The 18,524-nt window shown below is 42.1% G+C and overlaps 1 protein-coding gene across 1 annotated transcript in view; it reads right to left on the bottom strand.

The window, feature by feature from the left end:
- LOC309366298 (uncharacterized protein) overlaps positions 1-3,560 on the bottom strand; it is a gene marked incomplete at its 3' end in the record, with an annotated part of 47,042 nt that extends 43,482 nt beyond the window's left edge. The window contains exon 1 of the mRNA XM_081904750.1: positions 3,500-3,560. The remainder of the gene's footprint in view (positions 1-3,499) is intronic.
- Positions 3,561-18,524: the final 14,964 nt, after the last annotated feature.

Genomic DNA, 18,524 nt, shown 5'->3' with positions numbered 1-18,524 from the left:
ATAGTCCTAAATGCTTTTGAAATCATAGCCTTGCACTGACTTAAACAGAAGCTCTCCCAGAAGTGCTGCAGACCTATATTTCCTATGGAAATTAGGCTTAGAAGAGGTGCAATGCAGAGCTTCCCAAAACAGAACCATCTTCATTAATGTGGCTTCCCTTTGGTCTGTATATGGAGAGTGTTGGCTTCTTATATTGTACAGCAGGGTGTCTAGGAGCAAGTGCTTTGTTTAGAAGTCACAGAGGGCTCCTTGTCAATGTGCAGCTGTGATGCAGTTTCATACCCTCCAAGTGTCCCAAATATGCTGGAATGGTCATGAAAACCCTTAAGTCATCACGGCTTCTCATTTGGACACAGATAGCTTTCTGGTTTCATTCCCGAATAACAACTGAGGTAATCATTGCCTGAAACTATGACTGGGCTGGCTGGGGCTGATGGAAGTTGTAGATCAAAGCATCTGGAAGGCATCAGGTTGAGGAAGGGTGGCCTGGAGGAATGCTCAAGCATCCAACATGTTTGAAGGAACATCATGGACACAGCTCCATTAGGCATTAGCAAAACAGCTTGAGCAGTAGATACAACACCTTCCATAATGTTGAAATGAATTTAATGAATTTCAATTCATGAAATTTCAAAGCATTTTCCAAATGGAAATTTGACTTGAGTGGTTAGATTTCTAGTTCTTGCTCTTGGTGGACTGCAGATCCACCATCTGGCAGAAATACTCTGTGGGTGAGGGATGTGATTGGGTACCACCAAAACACATGGGTCCATTGTCAAGAGCTGGGCATTTCCTACCACCACGAAACTCTCAAGATGTCTAACAACATCTCATTCCGCTTTTGAAAGTTCTGCTATGTATCATATAATCAACTGCATTGTGCAACTTGTTAAAACTAATGTGAACTCTTAAAGCTTGGGGGGGGGGCTGTGTTTTGTTTTTTTATTAAGGCATCTCAGGGTGGGGTTTTTTGTCATTTCAATTTATAATATTGACTTTCTACCCGTTGTCTAAGTATTTTATTTTTTTCTTCAGAGAGCTGACACTAACTATCTCTGCAGTTATCTTTTTTTATATTATCGAGTAACTGCTTTCCCCCATAATGATGTGCTGTGTATGCCACGGCTGGGCCTGAAAATACAACAATGCCATAAATTAGAGAAAGCCAATGATTGATTTAGGAGTCCTATTATTTTTACCATAACTCTGCTAGTGGAAATCAGAGGACTGCAGTCTTCCACTAGACCTTCCACTGCTATCAATGTCTTTGAGATAAGCTTTAAATAACCACGGGATAAAAGCACACACATGCACCCTGGACAGCTTTATGAAGATAATAACAGCAATTAAACCATAATTCTTTGGGGAATCTCAACCTTCTGCAAATCACTGATGCAAATTTTTAAGTGAGATATCCTTGGAAAGATGTACATTGCACAAAAAATAAAAACCAAGCTGATGAGCTTCCAGAGGACAAAGCCTTGTGTGTGTGTGTGTGTGTGTGTGTGTGTGGTAGGGGAACAGTCATTGCTGACGTCTGGTCCCAGCAGGTGTGGCAGACTTGCTAATCAACCTGATCACAATTACAACTCAGTCATGTCCCTAGAATTCTTCTCTCTGTTTTCCTGTTGCTTTCCGACAGCTGCTATGCTTAGCTGCCCTGCTGCTTCCCAAGCTACCGTGAAGCCCTTCTGGCAACTGAAGGTAGGCTCAGGGGCTGTAGGTCGGTGCATGAAATTGGAGCAGCTGAAGACAGCAACTGTTGTGAGGAAGCAGGGCTTTGATAGCCATGGTTTCACAAAACTCACCACTCCCTGTGCTTGCACACAGAAAACTGTCCAGTTGATGATGGCTGGTGGGAAAAGGTCCCATATTTTTATATTGTGAACTGCTCTGAAATCTGCAGGCTGAAGGCTGGTGTACAAATTTAATAAATAAAATAATAAATAAAGGCAGAGGGGATGGAGAGATCTTTGTTGTTGGCATCTATCTGTCTCGAAAGACAGGGGTAAAGTCAAACTGCTGTGTTAGCAGCACTGAAGTGACGTCCCTGTGGCACAAGCCCTGGCAGTGTGTATGAAGGTCCTGGGCTGCCCCCTTTGGCCTTGCTGATGTAGTTCAAAGGAAAGCAGAGCAATATGTTTGGTACCAGCTTGACTGCAGGAGCTGTTAGGAGGTGGAATCCAAGATGTCATCCAACCATCTTAAGACTCCATTCCAGATTTGTGTAGGGTCTACTGGTTAGATTTTTCTTCTCCCGGAGATATCCCATGAGGTAGCGGAGGTTTAGGATTATAGTTTTCCTTCTTCTAGATTAGCCACCTTCCCGGGTTGATGACCTCATCTGCCCCTCACTTCCCTCTGCAGCATGTGTAGAAACCACTTTCTTGAACATTGGACCCACTGTTAATCCTGTCTGCTTAATCCTCCAGAGCTTGGGGAGTCCCTAACTCACTGAGTGTTTGAGACCCATCGGCTACCCTCACTTGGTTTAGCCAGCCAGTTGAATCCATTCCCAGGGTGTGGCTTCTGTCACATGCTGACAGCGTCTAAGAGCCACAGGTGAGAGCTGAGTGTTGGATGGGGACTAAAGGAGCACAAAATGCTCTAACACCCCATACACCCCAATGGAGAGACCATTTTATATTTTAAAATGTCTGCCTTTTCCCCTAATAGGGACTCAAAGCAGCTTACAGATAAAAACAAGAATAGCTCAAAACATAGGAAAAGCATGAGCCCTTTCATTAAAACCAATTAGTTCCCCAAAACCTGTTGGAGCAGGAAAGCCTGCACTTGCTGGCAGAAGGAAGGGCAACAAGGAAAGAGTCTTGATGGAAGAGTATTGAGGACTGGTTATTTCTTCACACTTGCCCATCCATTTCTTGAAGTTATGTACAGTGATGATGATGCCAAACCAGTTAATTATAACTGTTTGTAATGCAAATGTAGCCTATTCTAATTCCCATATGTATAACGACCCCTGACTCTGAAGTTCCAGAATTGTAACAGGCTCATAATTAAAAAGGAGGTTTCATGTTCTGCTTTCCTGTTTTATGGTGGCTGTATGGTGGTTCTCCCTCTTTGTCTGGACTGCTGGAAGAGAAACAGATCACTCTTGCTGGAGATCTGAACCAATCACTTGTAGAAAGCTTTCAAAATTACCTCAAGGTTGCCCACCCCTCTGCTAAACACACATCTAACCAAGGTACACTTCAATAATGTACAGGTGTATAAAAAACAACAACCACCATGATTTGAAAGCTGAAAAGAAAAAGATGCACTTTTACTTTTTCATTCCACTGGGCTTGTAAATATGTCTAATTCTGAATCCCAACATGGTTAGTTATTTAAACATACTTTAGAGAGCGTGGCTGTTTGGGAAACAGTGGTATTTGTTCCTTGTGTTATTTGTTTTGACCGTTAACTCATTAGCAGGAATATATATATATATATATATATATATATATATATATATGCTTTCGTAGATTTTCACGGGTACAGGAATGCAGGTTTTGGTGTCCTCGGGTGTCTTCCCGTGTAAAAGTTGGGGTGTCTAGGCGACGTTTCGACGAGGTCTCACTCGTCATCTTCAGGCTGGTGCTTTCGGCTTCTTGTTACTGGAACAGAGCAGGATCTCAGTGTTTGAGTCACAAAACCACAGCTCGCCCCTATACACGAAGCCAAGCCAGAGCACAACTAAGTGCAGTACAGCCATCTTCTCAGAAAAACTCTTCACAAAGTTCAAGAGGTCAAGACACAAAGACTTTAGCAACTAATCCACACCTAATGACCCACCTAAGTGGTACTCAGGATATCACTCAAGAAATCACTCAAGATATCCCTCAAGTAATTAAGGAACAAAAGAAGAAAAGGCACACTAGCCTGGGAACTTCCTCTCTGCCCAGAACATTGGAGGCTATACACCACACCCCCTCAACAGTATTTATAGGAACTCAAACACTGAGATCCTGCTCTGTTCCAGTAACAAGAAGCCGAAAGCACCAGCCTGAAGATGACGAGTGAGACCTCGTCGAAACGTCGCCTAGACACCCCAACTTTTACACGGGAAGACACCCGAGGACACCAAAACCTGCATATATATATGTATATATATATATATATATATATATATATAAAATAAAAAGAATTATAGCAGGCAACAGGAAGCAGATAGGATAAAGGTACAGATAATGTCAGACGATAGTTTGGTAATCTCCTTGACAGAACTAGTAGAGTCTTCAAAAGATGTATTGAATGAAATCCTCCGCCAGTATGGCAAAGCATCATGCGATTTATTAAAAGGTAAAGGTACCCCTGCCCGTATGGGCCAGTCTTGACAGACTCTGGGGTTGTGCGCCCATCTCACTTAAGAGGCCAGGGGCCAGCGCTGTCCGGAGACACTTCCGGGTCACGTGGCCAGCGTGACAAAGCTGCATCTGGTGAACCAGAGCCGCACACGGAAACGCCGTTTACCTTCCCGCTGGTAAGCGGTCCCTATTTATCTACTTGCACCCAGAGGTGCTTTTGAACTGCTAGGTTGGCAGGCGCTGGGACCGAGCAGCGGGAGCGCACCCCGCCACAGGGATTCGAACCGCCGACCTTTCGATCGGCAAGTCCTAGGTGCTGAGGCTTTAACCCACAGCGCCACCTGCATCCCCTGCGATTTATTAAATGAAACCAAATTTGAAAAGCTAGGATTGCGATACAAAAAGCTCCAGGAGACCGTCCTGTTCAATTCCATGGAAAGAAGTCTCAAATAAACATTTGGGCATTAACCTATCTGTGGATTTAAAGACTCTGAGAATAATTATGATCCATAGTAAAGAAATCAAGAAGGATATCAGGAGATGGAATGAGATGAATTTATCATGGATGGCTCAGATAAAAGTAGTAAAATCTAATGGCCCTTTGAAATTGCCTTTTCTGTTTCCCACATTACCTATTAGTGTATCAGATAAAATATGTTTTTAAAAATGGAATAAGATGTATTAAATTTATAAATAATGGGAGGGGGTAGAATTGAAAATTCTTGCAAAAGAGAGATCAATATAGGAGTTTGAATATTCCTGACACCTGGAATTGGTGGCAATCATATATTGGATTATTATGCTGGATTAGATATCGTTGATCTGTGGAACGAAAAGGTAAGGGGATACCCTTGGAATTCACATTCATGGTCAGAGCAAAAGAAAAGACTAATGAATATTGATAATAATCGAATACTATATTTCTTATTTTGGAACTTGGATGAGATTAACAGAAAATTGCTTTTGATTTATCTCTAAAAATGATAATATCTTCAATGAGCACTCTAAGATAAGAGGTAGTTCTATATATATGATGAGTTATGTGTTAAAATTATGGAATTCCCTCACAAATGTTGTTCATCCACCTTCTTTTACTGTTGCTTTAGATACCTGGGAAAGGCAGCAATATTTCAGAGAATTTTTGAAGTTCTTTGGACAGGGAGCAGGGGTTGTTCCATTTGGTTTGATTATTTCCTGGATATAATGCTATGTATTTTTTAAAGTTATATTGTGTACTTCTCTGTTCTCAAGGCAGCCTGAGGATTCCATGATTCCAAAGGTGAAGTGTAAGTATTTTAATTTGTAAATAATGCCCATTGGTTTTTTTCCACTTCTTCCCACAGGTCAGGGAGTGATGGTGTTTGGAGACCCAGAAAGCGCTGGATCCTTTGCATCCTTGCCTACTTTTGTTCTGCCTCCCACCAACATGCCCTCTATCTGCCCATGACATGCACCTTTTCTGCCTTACTGATGTTGATGCTCCAAGAGAAGATCAAGGGCCCCTGAAAGTACCATGGTGATAGGGAAGAGGAGACATCCAACACTGGCTATCCTTCTCTAGAGTTTAACAACTTTTTGTGGCCTTAGAGAAGAAGAAGAAGAAGAAGAGTTTGGATTTGATATCCCGCCTTTCACTCCCCTTCAGGAGTCTCAAAGCGGCTAACAATCTCCTTTCCCTTCCTCCCCCACAACAAACACTCTGTGAGGTGAGTGGGGCTGAGAGACTTCAAAGAAGTGTGACTGGCCCAAGGTCACCCAGCAGCTGCATGTGGGGGAGCAGAGACTCGAACCCGGGTTCCCCAGATTACAAGACTACCGCTCTTAACCACTACACCACACTGGAAGGAGATCTAATGTTTCTAGCACCCTCTGGGATGGCTGGGCCCATTGAAAGTATCTTAGGATTGAAGGCTAAATCTTTAGCTGAACATAAATTTACACTTGAATGGGGAAGGAACTGAACTATAATATCATGTTGGATATATGTATATATTTACTCAAGAGGTTAAAAAGTCTATAGCTATTGCTTTAAGAGAAAAACCAATTTAAATGATGAAAAATGAAAAATAAATGAAACAACGACCAAACAGCTCTTAGCTCAAGAAAGATACGTATATATCATCAGCCCTTTGGGGCTCTCTGCATTCGTTGAAAAGCGGTAAATAAAGAAACATTAATTATTATAATCTTATACAAAATAATCCTTGTTGAAGATTTGGACAACCTCAGGCAGACAATGGTTATATTTGGTGGGCCTGCCCTAAAAATGTCTGGTTTCAGCAAGCTATAACTGTGATAAAAAAAGACAGACCAAAAGTTCTCATTAAATCCAATAGTTCTTCTATGTTATATGAAGGAATCTTTTGAGACAGTAAAATGAAAAATAAATGATTAATTTGTTCCTAAAATCCAGGACTGAAACAGAATCTAAATAGAATACAGTGGTACCTCGGTTTACAAACTTAATCTGTTCCGGAGGTCCATTCTTAAACCGAAACCGTTCTTAAACCGAGGGGCGCTTTCCCTAATGAGGGCTCCCACCGCCAGTGCCCTTCCACAATTCTGATTCCATTCTTATACTGAGGTAAAGTTCTCAAACCAAGACACTATTTCTGGTTTTGTGGAGTTTGTAAACCAAATAGTTCTTAAACCAGACGGTTCTTAAACCGAGGTACCACCAGACTGGGGAAAGGCCATAGCTCATTAGTAGAGCATCTGCTTTGCACACAGAAGGTCCTGGGTTTAATGTCCACCATCTGCAGGTAGGCTTAGAATGGACCCCCATCTACTGGAAAGCTACTGCCAATCAACACCAACAAAACTGAGCTAGATGATCCAACTCAACAGAAGTCAGCTCCCCATGTTCTTATGTTTTCTCTAATGAAGCTGGGCTAGGAGGAGGATGAACTACATTGCTGATGGCAAAACTTACCCATTTATGTACTCAGATATAATCCCCATGGAATTCAGTGGGTTTACCTTAATGTATATAGGATTGCAGCCTTCCAGAGGTAAGGGAAATAAACTCATACATGGAGAACTGGATTTAGTTTTTAACCCACTGGAGATTCAGAAGAATTGTTAAGTAGGGTGAAATTATTCTGTTGATTTTCATCAAGGGATGTGCTTGTTTATGTAATATATGTACACATATGGAAATATCTGAATAATTTTCAAAAGCATATGAACGATGTGGATGGGAGAAGGGAGCTAAAATCAAGTGGACGATGCCTTGTGAATGGCATTGAAACATGTCTACTTCTGAACAGCCCGCTTTCCAATGAAAACTGAGTTCTGTGAGGTTGTCCCCCACCCACCCAGAATTAAGATGAGTAAATAAGAAACGCTACATTGGATGAAAAGGTATTTGTGTGTCCCAGTCACCTCTGACAGCTACAGCCCAATAAGCTAGGTGCTAGCATCTGAAACTAACTTGCATTAGTGATGCTCAGTGGGTGGCAAGTCTTACAGCTGGTGCTCTGCTTGAGGAAGGAAACTAGCAGTAAAAACACTTTAAGCATTGCAGGAACGTAGGCCACAGGAGGGCTGCATGTCCCAGGTCCAACTGTCTGGTCCCATCTAGGACTTTATTAGTGGCCACCCACTGAGTATTGCTAAGGCAATTTTGCTTTTAGCATTTTGAAACTCTTTGACTCTTCGTTCGCCAGTGTGTTGATTCAGCAAGTCATCTGAAAGAATAGGGCAATAGTGGTGAGGAAATTAAGAGTTCAGTGTTTGGGTTGAATAATTAGCAGTTTCCTTTGTGATCTTTTGGCAATCAATTATTTCCTGCTCTTCATCCCTCTTGGGGACCCAAACTGTAGAGTGAAATGAAGGGTATGGAGGCAGCTTTGTAGCACTGCTAAGGGTGTGAACCAGGCCTGATCTACATTTCATTCCACTTCTGCCCGCTTGATAAAGCAGCTATGTACTGCCCCATAGATAAACATAAGAAATTAGCCCCTAATAAGCTTGAAGCAAATATTTTATGTCTGTATTTACACAATTTATAACCCTCATAATCAACAGCTATTTAGTGTCACTATTTAGCATCTACTGATAAATACAAATATACATAAAAATACGTATATCCTCTGCAGTGGTCCCACTCTGGGTTGAGTTCCCCATGCCTGCAATTTGCATTGGGAGAAGAAGCTCCCATTGGAGTGAACAAGCAAATAAGTTGGCAGTACAAAGCTGGAGGCGCCACTCTGTTGTGTTCCTCATTAAATCTGACAGGATTCTTGGTCTATCCTGTAAATCTGTTCCTACATATTGCTACTGGTGTGGAAACCCCCAATACATTGTGTCCAACCCCCCCCCCCCTTGCATCAGCGCTGCATGACTTCCATTTATGACTCACGTTCTTTAATAGGCCTGTCATGTTTCCACTCGCAAACTCTTTCGACAGCCTCTTCCTTGGATTCTGCTTCATGCTTCTATGGACTCACTATGATCTCACCTCTATCAGGATAAATGTAATATATACATATATATTTATTTTTAAATTGTGCTAGTAGTAATAAATACAGGCAATACAGTTGACATAATGATGGTTAACAGATGAGAAAGAAAATGCAATTAGATGCAGCGAACCTCATGAAAGGATAAATTGTCAAGAGCATTTAGAAGAAATTAGCTGTTCACATGCCTCAGAGTGCAATCCTATAGTTCCTCAGAAGGCATTTCAGGAACCAAAGAGATTTTGTTGATCTCTCTCCCTTGGTGGTGGTCTGCCCTAGGAAGCCCCCTCCTAGCTGTCGAGGAAAGTATCTCTGCTGCTAGTGTCCCACCATTAGAAAAGGTGAAAAGAGGGCAGAAAGGTGGCAATCCAGGGGCACGTCAAGGACTGAGAGTTGTTAAGAGCCACCTGTTCCCTTCACAAAGCTACAATTCCCAGAGTTCCCTGGGAAGAGGGGTTGATTGTTAAACCACCCTGAGAACTGTCATGCTATAAGAGGAGTAGGGATCTCCTAGCAATTTGCAGAACCCTTAGCAAACTCCATTTCCTAGTACAGTGGTACCTCGGCTTAAGTACTTAATTTGTTCCGGAGGTCCATTCTTAACCTGAATCTGTTCTTAACCTGAAGCACCAGTTTAGCTAATGGGGCCTCCTGCTGCTGCCATGCCACCGGATCACAATTTCTGTTCTCATCCTGAAGCAAAGTTCTTAACCTGAGGTACTATTTCTGGGTTAGTGGAGTCTGTAACCTGAAGCGTATGTAACCTGAAGTGTATGTAATCCGAGGTACCACTGTATTATTTGGGGAAAGCCATGGCTGTCTAAAGTAGGATTATAGAATTATAGAGTTGGAAGGGACTCTGAGGGAATATCAACTTTACATGTATAATGCAGATATGACCTGAGTGTGAGGTTCATCACTTGCAACATTGCACTGGACTTTGAGGCTTAATTTTTTTCATTTCACTTTTAATTTGTATACCGTCTTTCTATTTTACAATACTCAAGGCAGTTTCCAAGCTGAAGAAACAAAGAATGTACACCTTACAACAATCTAATCCAATACAAAAATGTGATAACAAAACAGTTGTTTATGGAGTTTAATTCCTGCCCCTACAGGCTATGAATATTGTAGACCTTAGGATACCTGTGTGATCTCTCTGTATCCTGATCTCTCTGATGCAGCATAAACATGGTTAAAAGACCTATATGGTCTGGAGGGATCAGAGAATCTAAGTGAATCCTGGCAAAATGAACCGAGTTCAACACAGGATAATGTGGGACTTCTGCAAAACAGGTCCCCCCCCCCTGAATTGAGTATCTCCTCTATTTCCACCACATTTTTTCACTTTTATAATATTCAAACCGGGCTGGGCTGAAAGATCCATGTCCCTTGGTATTATAAGTTCACTTGAGAAGACATTTAGAAGTTTAAAAAAGAGACTTCCACTATGACTAAATAAGCAGGAGAAACTTCAAATGGGTCTTTCAGGGTGGTGATGAATTACTGTTATGCGTTTGTAGGGATGAAATGTTGTCTGTTGATTAATGACCAAGTGTGGTGCATCAGATTTAGTTATTGGAGGGACTGCTTCATAACCACACTCCACTCTTGTAGAAACGGTCCTTTTTTTGCCCACTTATGAGATGAATTCATCCATCAAGAGGGTTCTTTTTGTCAAAAACTTAAAAGGAACATATGCCAAATGGCTGTGGGAAAGTGGTAAGTGCACTCTTTAAACTGATTTATTCAGTCCCGTGCATAATCAATGCAGTGGACATTTTGTTCTACGTGTGCCTAGATGGGTGACTATGGATTGCCAGGGTATTGAACTCTGGTATAATAAGAATTTCCCAAAAAATAAATTTTAAAAATAGCCTCTTAAATCTTCCCGTTTTCCAGGCTACCACTGAGACGCGAGATCAGGAGCATTCAATTTGTGTCAGAATCAATTCCAATCAGCATTTAGATGGCTTCGGCTGTAGGACAGTGAGTGCAGTATGGAAAGGATCCCCCCCCCTTTTATTGATGACTTGGTTATGAAACATGGGCTGAGATCCTAAGTACACTTGCATCAGGAAAAGCATTCTCCTGAAATCAATGGTGTTGACTTCCAAGCACTGGCAGGAGTGCCAGAATATTTAAAGCTAGGGTAATAGTACCAGTGCCTCTCATTACATCTAGTAAAGTCAACAGTGCATCTGGATAATCCATTTGGACAGTAAATTATCGTGCTTTTCAGGGCATGTCAAAAGTACAAATCTAATACAATTTCAAACCTGTTTAAATGTTGCGTTACAAGTTGCTGGCATGCAGCCCTGTGCTGGGGTTAGAAACCTCTCAAATAAATGCCTTAAAATTCAACAGAACTGCAGCAGGTAAAAGTAAAGTTGAAGGACCCCTGGACAGTTAAGTCCGGTCAAAGACGACTGTGGCACTCATCTCGCTTTCAGGCCGGGCGAGCTGGCGTTTGCCCACAGACAGCTTTCCGGGTCATGTAGCCAGAATGATTAAACTGCTTCTGGCGTAACAGAACACTGTGGCAGAAGCCAGAGCACACAGAAATGCTGTTTACCTTCCCGCCACAGGGGTACCTATTTATCTACTTGCACTAGTGTGCTTTCAAACTGCTAGGTAGGCAGGAGCTGGGACAGAGCAACAAGAGCACACCCTGTTGTAAGGATTCGAACCACCAACCTTCTGATCAGCAGGCCCAAGAGGCTCAGTGGTTTGGACCACAGCGCCACCCGCATCCCTAGAACTACAGCACACACACACACACACACAGAGGGAGGGAGATTTGGGGGGCAAGGAAAATAACATTTATTTGAGAAGGGTGCCAACTGCTACAGTACATCTCATGAATAGGAGTCTTACTAGCTCCAAGGACAAATTTGGGAGAGATGGTCAGACAAAAGATGTGTTGGGTTTGATAGTGCAGAACATTGTCTTGAATTTTTCTAAAGAGTTTTTTAAACTAAACCAAATGGTCCCACTTAAACACAAAATGAAGAATCTCAGAGCATTTGTGCCTTTGACAATACAACATAAATGATCTTAAACAGATTATTTCCAGCTTCATTTTAAACTTTCTTGCATTAAGAATTGTGCCAAAAAAAACCTCATATCAAAACAAGGTTCTCCTTGTCCTTTGATTTACTGTTGGTAAAAGTATTTCTCAGAATCCAAAGATGTGGGAAGGGTACATTTTCCCAAAGCCTAGAGATCTTGAAAAACCAAGCTGCCACTTCACTACAATGGAAGGAGAACTGAGGGTGAATGGTAGATTAAAGCAACCATATAATTTGTCTTACATTCAGTTCAGTCCTAAAATGTGTGACACTAGAGGCTGGGGAAATGGAAGAACCTTCAAGATATCTACTTCGCAAATATCCTACAGCTCTTTTAGAGAGGTTTCCTTGTGAAATATTGAATTTTAAAACAAAATGAAGTCTACTTTGGAATAAGATTTGCAAAAAAAAGAAAAAAAAGAATTACAACTATTTTTTTTAGTGAAGTGTGCATAACCTACAGATCTTTTGCACACTGCCAGTGTTTCTGGCAGAAGCTAAAAGGAGTTTTAGCAAACTAGAAATCATCAAATACTGCAGGAGATCTACTATGGGCAAGAGCAGTTAAGCTGTCTAGCTATTTGTCTATCAAATCTGACCTGTGTATCTGAAGAAGTGTGCATGCACACGAAAGCTCATACCAAGAACTAACTTAGTTGGTCTTTAAGGTGCTACTGGAAGGAATTTTTTTTTGTTTTAAATCTGACCTTGTAAGGGAAACTGACTTGGGGGGAATAATCCATGATTTTGCAGTGAAGGACAGAAAGCCCAAGCCTTACAGTGCATTTGTTTATTTATAAAAGGTTTGCAGCTGCAATAGTATAATATTTTTTAAAAACATAAATAAATCAAAACTTTAACAGGATAATCATACCTTTATTAGGAGCAAACAAATTACAAGGTAGTCTGTAAACTCATATTCAGGCTAGATGTTATGTTAAACAAAAATAGCATGAGAGAGAGACAGCAGGCATGTGTTGGGACGTAATAGAGAAGCCCCAGTAGCTTCAGAATTAAAATAGAAAAATTTCTTTCAGGACTTTCGAGATTGAATGTGTACAGAATGGCATTGTGGCAGGCAGCACTGTCTTTAGGATATGTGGTGCCAGGGTGCAAAGATCTGCCCAGCACCCCCAAATTTAGTTTAGCCCGTCAAATTAACTTTTATTATGCTTATGTCAGACACCTGCTTACGCCTTATCTCTTGTTTGCGAAAGAAAGTTTATTTACAATAGACTTATATTTAAGTATACAACACACCACACTTAAACTTATAAGCATTGTTTAGGCACCTACTTAGGAGAAACATCAGTCGTGTCAAAGTTGCTGCTGACGCCGCTGACGCATAGCAGCTCAATACAATACGTAACATAATAGTTTGATGTAAGAGTTAATTTCGCGTGCACGGTGCCGTTGTGAATGACAAGCGCCTTTGCTGGTGTGGCGAGTCTTTGGTAAATGAGCGCACAAAGTCAAAAGTCCTTTAGTGAAACAGTAAGTATACATTTTGGTAATACTTAGGTATATATATATACAGTATTTTGTTTTTCTAGCTTGATCAAAATTATTTATTATTTCATAACAGGTAGATAGCTAAGAGCTTAGGTGGCTTCAGCGATGGGCGCCCGGCGCCCCCCAGGATTCAACACCTGGGTGCCACGCACCCCTTGGACCCCCAGGTAAAGACAGCCTTGGTGACAGGTCCAGCCCACTGATGAGGCAGGGTGAGGCACCTGCCTCAAGTGGCAGAAACCTAAGAGATGACACCTCCCTTGCCTCCACCACCTGCCCTGCAGCCTCCACTTGCCAGTGGTGAAGCAGCGGCAGCAGCAGCACCGGTTTCTTGTGAGACTTCGTGAGACTTTGGCAAAATCTGACGAGATCTTGCCAGAAGCTGCTGTTGCTGCTAGTACTTCACAGACAGGCGCTACCTCCACTTTGCAGGTGCCACCACACAATGCAGTCGAGAGAGCTGCATTGCCAGCAGTGGGGTGGCAGCAAGGGGGCAGGGAAGCAGCAGGGGGCACGTTCCCATTTCGTCTCAATTGACAAAATGGGACGCATCCCCCTGTGGTATGTATGTAGGTTGGAGCTCATGTTACAAGTTTGTAAGGCCCCTGAAAATAATCCCTTAAAAACTGATGTGTCAGTGATGATGAGTCAATTTCCTGATTATCATTTTTAACTTGAACTGAAACAGGTATTCATCAGAAGTAAAACACAGTCTAATTGTTATTCAAGATTTATAAGTGACTGAAGTATCCTTCATGAACCCTGTTCTTTAAAATGATTCAAAGTTTCATGAAAAATAAGATGGAAAATTCCATGTTGAATTCCACCCCTGGAGAAATCAGAGCGAATAACAATGATAAAGAAGGTAGCTGAGACAATTTGGATTACATAATCTTTCTTCTTTTTGCTACACTTTCCTTTGGCTCAGGCAAGCCAGAAATACACTTTCTCCTTGCATTCGTTTAGCAGAGCAATCTCTGTGCCGCATTGATTTTCAGCATATAAGTAAAAGCTTGGTAAAATATCACCGTCTCTATTAGATCCAACATTTTGGCTTCCAGTCTTGATTAGAATGAATTTGTGGGTAAAGGAGGCATCGTTGCTGAAGAGATGGAAGAGATACTGTATTGGGGTCTGGTAATAATGGCGTGGGGATAGAGATCATTACTGCAGAGGTGATGAAAAAATATGAAAATTGGTATGAAATTAGAGGAAATGAAGCAGAAATTCTAATTTATGTAGGAGCGATCTCAGATGGATAGGAGAAGAATGAGTTGTTGCTGCAAGTTTGAACATGAGTTACAGATTTTCAAAGCACAGTCAAAAGACCCACAATAAGTGTGTGTGAGAGAGAATGAGAGAGTGAGAGCGAGAGACGGTTCAGATGTAACAATGTTGGTATGATAAATCAGGTACCAACATGCTAACCCTTTGGCTCTCTGTATCCCTCATCTACTTATGTGCCAACATGGGAGTCTCCTAACAGCATCCTTAGCAAACTACAGCTCCCAGAATCCTTGAAGGGCTGTTTAAAGCAGTATCATAGTGCTTTAAGTGTATGGTGTGTGAATGTGGCCATTGTAAACTCAAAACACTATGGATGGAAGTTAAAGGTGGTCTTCTGTTCTCCAGAGGCACCCATCCATTCATAGAAGGTTCAGTTCCATCCAGGCTTTGATGCTTTAAAGGTTTTTGCAAATGAGAGTGTATGAGTGAATGTGCATAAATCTGTGTGTGTGTGTGTGTGTGTGTGTGAGAGAGAGAGAGAGAGAGAGAGAGAGAGAGAGAGAGAGAGAGAGAGAATTTTCATAATTCTCCCCCTTCTTCCTGAAGCTTCCCCACCTTGGAGGTAGTGTTCAAGGGTTGCAGGGGCTGCAGAGAGAAGGAGGAGCTGAAAAAGGAGAGAACCCTGTTCCATGAGTTGAATTCCCCTCACCAAATGGATTGATAGCCGCCTATATCACTTCATTTCTTATCTACTTCTGATTACTCTACCCATGAGCCCCTTCCAGGTGTTCATTCATGTAGAACGAAGATGCTGATTGGATTTATTTATACGGCCATAGACCCATTGTCAAATACAACTGGACTAACAGACCCCAAATAATATGGAGTGTTTGCTTTTGGTGTGAAGGATAATGCAAGCAAGACATACAAAACTTTACATCTGTTCACTCAGACTCTCCCTTTGTACAGAATGTTAACATAACATCCAACAGTCTACCAGTGAAATGCGTTAAAAGTGGGAGGATCAAATGCTTCCTAACTCCACTATAATATCTATTATGTATTTTGGGAAATGGTTTGTCTGTTTGTTCTCTGTAGGTTCAGCCACCACACTTGGCATGAACTTTCCTGAGGTAGTTAAAGCTCGTGGTTTGGGAGAGCTAAAGCTTGGGTTTAGATGACATGCTAAACCAAGCAGTGACTTAGCTCAGGGCATCCCAGCAGCAAAACGACCACAGAGGAACAAAGTGACCACGATCTCCTCCCTGAGAGCTAGAATCTTTGTGTGTTAATGCCAAGCCTGCCAACTCTAGGGGGTTGAGGTGTCTTCGGCCCTCTCAGTATCTGTTGGAAGGGGGCAGGACCCCCTCAATGTTGAGGGGGAAGAGGAGGGCAAGCATGGAGATGAGTGCAGTGCAGCTTCATTGGCTGGCTCCTCCAGAGCGCTCGGCCTTCTCCAAACAACGAGACAACACGTGTGTATCGCACGTGTGATGTCACACACAATTGCCACATGTCACACCCCTCAATCTAGGGGGAAACTTGGCGCCTCTGATTCACACTAAGCCAAGGTTTGGCTTAGAGCAGGCCCCTGCATTCCTTTAACTTTGCCTTCATTTCTGTACAGCTGGAGGAAAAGAATGAGCACAGAGCTGACTGTTTAGCATTCATTTGAATTAAGCTTTGGCAAATGCCAGATGTCGACCTCCTGCTTTACCTTTGTTTGGGGAAATGAAAAGGTGTTTCCCTTATGCTCTTCTTTTGATTTTCCTAAGATAATAGGTTTTATTTTTGTTCTGTGCATTGCACCCAAGAACTGTGGTTCATTTGCAAGAAGGCTGCCAGGCATCTCTCTCTCTCTCTCGCCTGACTGCAGGAAGGGGTTGTTATTCTCTCCCTCCATGGAAAGCCCAAAGGCTACATTTGTCATGCAGTCATTTTGTTGTGAGTGCGTAATTAAATGTACAGCACTTTGGGATGTTCGGAACTATAAAAAATTACCATAGAAATTCAAGTTGTTGAACTTCCTCCCCACTTCCAATAGAGAAACACAAATGCAAACAAAGCAGACCTAAAAAGGTTCCTAGGGATAAAAATGTGAACATTGGTATATAAATAAAACATTAGAAGGAAAAGAAAATACTTCCGGAAAACAAATCAATAAAGAAAAGAAGTCATTTGGGGAAGCTGATCAGAAGAGAGAGGATTTTCCTGCTCCAATAAAATAAGAAAAATATGCCCATTAAAGACAAACTCCTCCATGGAACCAAATTTTGGTGCCTCAGCTGGGTTGTTAAAATCAGGTGCGTGCCATGTTCACCCTGGGGGTGGCCACAAAATGCTCCATCTATAGAAGCCAGTGCTAAAGCTCTAATTGAAATGGTTGGCACAGAGTTTCCTGTGAATGACTATATTGGAGAGACTGGGCAGAATCCAAAAGAAATTTCTCTGAATAGGCCTTGTATGGGACTTGCAGAAGTCACTCCCCAGCCAGCTGCCCAGGGCACATATGCCCCCTTGCAGAAAGTAGTGGATGGGCTGGTGTGTAGCTGCTGATCATTTCATGGCTGCTATAGCTCAGCGACAGAGCATATGATTTGCAGGCAGTGGCATCTATTGGAAACATGAGAATAACCTCTGTCAGGGTCCTGTTTAGGCACAGGGTTTAGGTCAGGTTTGGTGCCTGGCATCTTCAGGCAGGATAAGGAAAGTCTATTATTTGAAATCACTGAGAGATGCATTAAGAACATAGGAAGAGTCTGCTGGTTCAGGCCAGTCACCCATTTAGTCTAGCATCCTGTTCTCACAGTGACTAACCAGATGCCTGTGGGAAATTCACAAGCAAGATTTGAGCACAAGAGCACTCTCCCCTCTTTTGGTTTCCAGCAACTGGTATTCAGAACCATTGCTGCCTCCAACTGTGGAAACAGAGCACAGCCAACATTCCTCCACAAATTTGTCGAGTCCTCTTTTAGAAGCATCTAGGTTGGTGGCCTCACTGCCTCCTGCGGGAGCAAGTTCCATACTTCAACTATACATTATATGAAGAAATGCTTTCTTGTTATCTGTCCTGAATTTTCCCATGTGCATCTTCATTGGCTGCATTGTACTGTAATGAGACGGGGGGAGACTTTTCTCCAGGCTATGTATAATTTTATAAAATTCTGTCAAGTCACCTCTTACTCATCTTTTATCAAAGCTAAAAAGGGCCAAACACTGCAACCTTTCTTCACAGGATCATTGCTCCATCCCCTTGATAATTTTGGTTGTCATTTTCTGAACCCTTTTTCAACTCTACAATATCCTGTTTCAGGAGAGGTGACTGGAACTCTACATACGTAGTACAGCCATACCTCAGGTTACAGACGCTTCAGGTTGTGTTTTTTTGGGTTACGGATCCACTGAAACCCAGAAGTACTGGAACAGGTTACTTCTGGGTTTTGGGGTCGCGCATGCGCAGAAGTGCTATATTGCTCTTTGCGCATGCGCATAAGCACCAAATTGCAACCCGTGTGCGTGCAGATGCTGCAGGTTGCAAACATTGCGGGTTTGCTAATGTGCATCCCACATGGATCACGTTCGCAACCCAAGCGTCCACTGTATTCTAAAGGTGGTCGCACCACAGATTTGTATAATGGCATTGTGATATCAGTAGTTTTGTTATCGATTCCTTTCCAAATGATCCCTTGTCTTTTTCACAGCTGCCACACGCTGGGCTGACATCTTCATCAAGCTATCTATAACCACCCCAAGGTCACATTCCTGGTCCATCACCTTCATGAACGTATATGTGAAATTAAGATTTTTTTTGTCCCAGCATACATCACTTTACACTTTATATTTTGAAGCATTCCCACCCCCACCCCCATTTTCTGACATAGTTTGTTTTAAGCTGGTAATGTGTACACATCCTTGGTTTAAGGCAGCTTTCCATGCTCCTATGA

This window comes from Podarcis melisellensis, assembly GCF_964234715.1.
Source record: "Podarcis melisellensis genome assembly, chromosome: 3".
NCBI classification, from domain to species: Eukaryota; Metazoa; Chordata; class Lepidosauria; order Squamata; family Lacertidae; genus Podarcis; species Podarcis melisellensis.
This window is presented reverse-complemented; position numbering and strand designations above follow the sequence as displayed.